The following is a 5,231-nucleotide window of genomic DNA, read 5'->3' as shown; positions in this document are numbered from 1 at the left end:
CTCCTTATTATGACTACACAACTACACTTGGAATAAAGAAAAATAATTCTCTACTGAAAAAAACACAACTTTGTTTCTCACACTATGTTATGAGACTGCTGGAAGAGCTACAGTAATGCAGGCTTGGAGAAAACAGGTTGGAGGGGGTGGGGAGAACAGTTCACTGGTGATGCTGGACCCAAGGTGTGATATCAGGAGCATGTTACCTCCCATGCTACTGTGTGGGAACTGGGGTGCTTTCTGGTAAAACTGATATCTCAGCTGTCATTAAAGGTTCCAGTGAAAAGGTTCTGTGAAAAGAAGGCTCCAGGGAGACCTTGCTGCAGCTTTTCAATACTTAAAAGGGGCTTACAAAAAGATGGAAAGCAACCTTTTGCTCAGTCAGATAGTAACAGGGAAAGGGGGAATGCTTTTAAGCTAAAAGAGGGGAAATTTAGATTACAGGTTAGGAGGAAATTCTTCACTCAGGGTGGTGAGGCACTGGAATAGGTTGCCCAGAGATGCTGTGAATGCCCCATCCCTGGAGGTGTTCAAGACCATGTTGGACAAGGCCCTCAGCAACCTGATCTGTTGGGTGGCATTCCTACTCATGGCAGAGGGGTCAGAACTGGATGATCTTTGTTCCCCAGGGGTTGGTGTTGGGGCCCATCTTCTTTAATATTTTCATTGATGATTTGGATGGGGAAATAGAGCGCACCCTCATTAAATTTGTAGGTGACACCAAGCTTGGGGGAAGTGTTGGTCTGATGGAGGGTAGGAAGGCCCTGCGGATGGATCTGGACAGGTTGGGTCAATGGGCAGAGGCGAATGGGATGAGGTTCAACATGGCTAAGTGCTGGGTCCTGCACTTTGGCTACAACAACCCCATGCAATGCAATAGGCCTGGGGCAGAGAGGCTGGAAAGCTGTGCAGAGGAAAGGGATCTGGGGGTGTTGGTTGATGTGCACCTGAACATGAGGCAGCAGTGTGCCCCACTGGCCAAGAAGGCCAATGGCATCCTGGCTGGTATCAGCCAGGGATTTGGCTGGGCAAATGGACTGTCCTTTACTGAATTCGAGTGTCCTCGGGACAGAGTATTGGTCTTTTTAATATTCTGCTTACTTGATTTTGATATAATCCTGTGTAAACCAGGGTGCACGGAGTTCTAGTCATAATTCTGTAAGCGAACCTGTTATTTTGAAATGCAAAAAAGTATCCAACAGAAGGACCAGTCCAAATAATTGAATGTCCACACTGTGGGACACAGTGCTGGGTCACTTTGGAACTAGGGGGTGAATTAAATTGTCCAAACTATGGGCTTTTGGAGGGAAAGTGGCAAGCTGATTCTGTAAATAGAAGTCACATCTCTGTGGAGGTGGGTAGTTTTTGTCTGGAAAAAGATATTGAGGACTTGGGAAAATGTTGGCATACATGATCTTAGTGAGTGTTGTCTTTTTCATTGGCACTCAGAGCAACTTACTGGACAACTCACTGCCCGAAGACTGCCATAATTTATTCTGTGCCTTAGCAACATGATAAAAATAACCCAGGTGATTTATTCCCTAGGGGAGCTGTTGCATTGAAATGGCAGTAGTGGATACCTAGGTGCCAACTTTCTAGAGCGCTTCCTATTAATTGCATGGGCACTTGTTATGTTGGACCTATCAGACCACTATTCTTTCTGATAACAGAACTTGAAGGTAAAGAATTGGAAATCCAATGATGTGATGACCTTAGAAGAGAAAAGACGTCAATAGATACATCCCTAGCTTCCAGACATAGCCAGAATTGGGGTAAAGATGAGTGGCCTCCAGAGAGAATTATCCAATATTGTGGGCCAGCCACTTGGAACCTGAATGAGGTGGTTGCAGGAGCTCGGGAGATAATATAAAACCTAAATCGAATCATAAGCTGGCAGGCAGTATTTGAAATCATCACCAACCAAGCCGCCAAGGTTCTTGACTTGCTGGCTGATCAAGCCACCCAGACAGGAGTTGCCATAATGCAACATCTCATGGTCTTCCATTACTTACTAGCAGAAGGAGGAGGTGTCTGTGGAAAGCTGAATGATTCAAGTTGCTGTCTTAACATTGATGATAACAGGAAAGTCATTAAAGAAATAAAAAAGGGCATTAGAAAACTAGCTCCCGTACAGACCTGGAAGGTATTAAATCTTGAACGGAACAGCTGGTCCTGGCTCCCAGGACCAGCATGGGTAAAACAGTATTTTATTTGTTACTTGGATTCATCTTATTAATCTTATTAATTCCTCTTGGGGGCGGAGCTATGCAAATGAAGCACCACTGGGCGCGCTGAGCACCACGGGACCAGGACCGGGTCTCCTGATCTTGTGTATGAGTCCCTGAGGGGAGGGCGGGAAGCCAGGGCTAGAAGCATGGGGGCTCGCTTAAACGCATTAAAAATAGATGTTGCTGAGTGTCTTTGCTTACTGCTGTGCAAATTAACCAAAAGAAGGAGTTTCGGGGCCCCTCACAGAGGACGTTTCCTGACAGAAATGGGGAACCTGTCTCAAAAACCAGCTGAGCCCGACCCTGTGGCTGGGACAAGAGCCGAGGAGCAGCTGAGTCTGTACAAAGGCAGGGGGTCAGCTAGTGGTGATGAAGAGGAGTTATCAGCCTGTGGGAATAAAAATGGTGTTTTTGCAGAGTTACGTTGTTCAGAGGGCAAGAATGTAGTAGTGAGATCTGCTTGCAGTGACAAGAAAGCTTAACAGACAACCTTGTAAAACGCAGACAACCAGGCTCCTTAGAGCAACGAGGATAAAATCACGGTGTCAAGTCAGGTAAGTGAAGAGACATGACCGCTTTAAGCAGTAAAAAGTCAAAAGGAACTTGAAAATTAACAGGCCGGCAACTGAAGGCCATGTCTTGTCTGTGAAGCATCGGATAGGTTGTGAACCTGGATTACCCAGGCAATGGGGAAATGGGAGGGCCCCGGGCATCGAGAAAAGCGTACATGAACTGTACTGTGCGACTAGCAGGTGTGCTCCTGCTTGTGGGACGGCCGCCCCTGCAGCCGCCAATAAATTACTGCTTCACCGAGATCCTCGCCCGAGCCTGTTACTGGCTGCAGAGCGCTTCTCACACACAGCAGTAAGCAAAGACACGCAGCAACGTCTGTTTTTAATGCGACTGAGCGAGCCCCCATTCTTCCACTCCTGGCTGTAACAATAGCGATTGCTTTATTTAGAAATCCTTAACGCGACCACGCCAGCCCCGCTCTGCCAGCCCCGGCTCCCCGCCCACCCCTCGGGGACTCACACACGCGTTCACGAGACCTCCCCCCCGGTCCCGCTCCCGTCGTGCTCAGCGCGCCCGGTGGCGCTTCCTTTGCATGGCTCCGCCCCCGAGCGTCCCAGCGGCCGCTCAGCTCTTGGGGCCCACCGGAGCCCCACCCCCCCAGGAGGTGGCGTTAGCGCAGGGGGTAGAGGCGCTCCCCCGCCCCTTCGCCCTCCTGGGCGGGGAGTCGCCAGGGTCGTGAGTTCGAGACGCCGCCTCGCCTCTTGCACACAAATCGTCTTCCTACAGCTCCCTCTTTTCTTTCTGCTATCTGGTTGGTTTTTTTTTGCGTTTTATTCAAGTGTTAGAAATTCAGTTTCATCTGGTAGATGCTGGGGATCCTGGGTTAGTATCAGATTTTTTTTCTGTTTGCCCATTACTATTTACTGTCTCCAGAGAGTTTAGGACTTAATTTTTCAAATTAACTTAATCATAAAAGAGATTAAACAAGGCATCGTCGTCAATTAGATGAATCCGAGTAAAAAATGGCTGACTAGACTTGACACTGATTTTCACCGAATTGTTCTAAGGAGTCTGGTTGTCTGCATTTTACAAAGTACTGCGTTTTGACTGTTGGTTTCAGCTTGATTAGGTCTGGGATTCGCTTGGCGAAAAATAAATTACCAAATGAAATGAGAAGAAATAAATGCAGATAAACTTCTGTAATTAAATGACAAGTCTGATAGAGGAAAGGAGAGCGGTGAATATCGTCTCCCTGGACTTCAGGAAGGTCTTTGACACTGTCTCCCATTAAGATCCTCACAGAGAAGCTGGTGAAGTCTGTGTTGTAGACTGATGTTGCTACATTTAAATTTGGCCGTAGTAAGTACTGTTGTCATGTTGTGGTGGTGCTTTTATCCTACTGGGCAGCTGAACTCCAACACAGCTGCTCTCTTACTCCCCCTCCTCAAAGGGAGAGGAGGAGGAAATGTAATGAAAAAAAGGGCTCAAGGGTTAAGATAAGGACAGGGAGATCACTCTCCAGTTATTGTCACAGGCAATATGTTGTCACCAGGAGCCTTTTAGAGGGGATCTAAAACGAGTCACATTGGCTGGGTGACGGTGTATGGTTTGCAGTACTGGTTGTTTATAACGTAGACAGGTTTTAATGCAAGCTTCCTTCTTTCAGATCATCAAAGCTGGGGAGGAGCATGCCGATCTCAGTGAAGTAGCAAAGCTGTTCAACATCCATGAAGACTAAACTCCAGAATTCAATCACTGCAATAGGAGTAGGGCAGCAGGTTCTTGCTGACTGTGTGCACCTTCATCTTGGAGAACTAGCTCTGAGCGCTTGTTAATATTTCCCATCACCTAGAATTCTAATGCTTGCCCCAATAAAATCAGATTCTTCTAAGTTAAATGCCTTCTTCCTGCAGGTGTGCATTACTGGTTTTGAAAGGGGAGTGTGCTGTGTGCCTCTGCAGTTTTTCCCTCTTACCAGCAGTGAAGAAGCCTGCAGGAGTGCCTGTTTTCTTGCAGCACTTCCTGGCTGGAGAGCTTCCAGTACTGCCAGTAACTTTGTGGAGGGCTGTGCTCTTGGGAGCAGGTGCTGCCAATGTAGGAAAAGTGTGTCCTGATGGAATGAAATAGTACATTGATGGGGTGTCTCCTATGTAAGCTTGCATTTAAAGTCAGGGGTCTGCACTAGTCTGGTGACCAGTGTAAGACAGGATATAGAAAGGATGGGAAGAATGAGGAGTTAGCTTAGAGTGCTAAGGCGGCAGGTAAGGGACTATTGTGAGAAAAATCTCAAATAATTTTCTTCAGAAAGGATCTTCTGTGAAGCTTATTTTATTCGCGATTGCAATGGTAGGTGTCCTGCCAATCAGGAGCACATTTTAATAAACAAATCATAACCTTTTATTCCCTATTCCCCGACGCCTGATCACCTCCCCTGTTTCCTCATTGGCTGAGTACTACAGGTTCACAAGCTACTCGACGCTCCTCTATACC

General features: G+C 47.1%; 1 long non-coding RNA gene across 1 annotated transcript in view; it reads left to right on the top strand.

Annotated features, from left to right (window-relative positions):
* Positions 1 to 433: 433 nt before the first annotated feature.
* LOC118156758 overlaps positions 434 to 5,231 on the top strand; it is a 19,738-nt gene continuing 14,940 nt past the window's right edge. The window contains exons 1-2 of the long non-coding RNA XR_004746421.1: positions 434 to 620; positions 1,971 to 1,972. This is a non-coding gene — a long non-coding RNA (uncharacterized LOC118156758). The remainder of the gene's footprint in view (positions 621 to 1,970; positions 1,973 to 5,231) is intronic.

Source organism: Oxyura jamaicensis, chromosome Z, assembly GCF_011077185.1.
Source record: "Oxyura jamaicensis isolate SHBP4307 breed ruddy duck chromosome Z, BPBGC_Ojam_1.0, whole genome shotgun sequence".
Classification (NCBI taxonomy): domain Eukaryota; kingdom Metazoa; phylum Chordata; class Aves; order Anseriformes; family Anatidae; genus Oxyura; species Oxyura jamaicensis.
The sequence above is the reverse complement of the archived record's forward strand: the minus strand, read 5'-3'. Positions and strand labels throughout refer to the sequence as shown.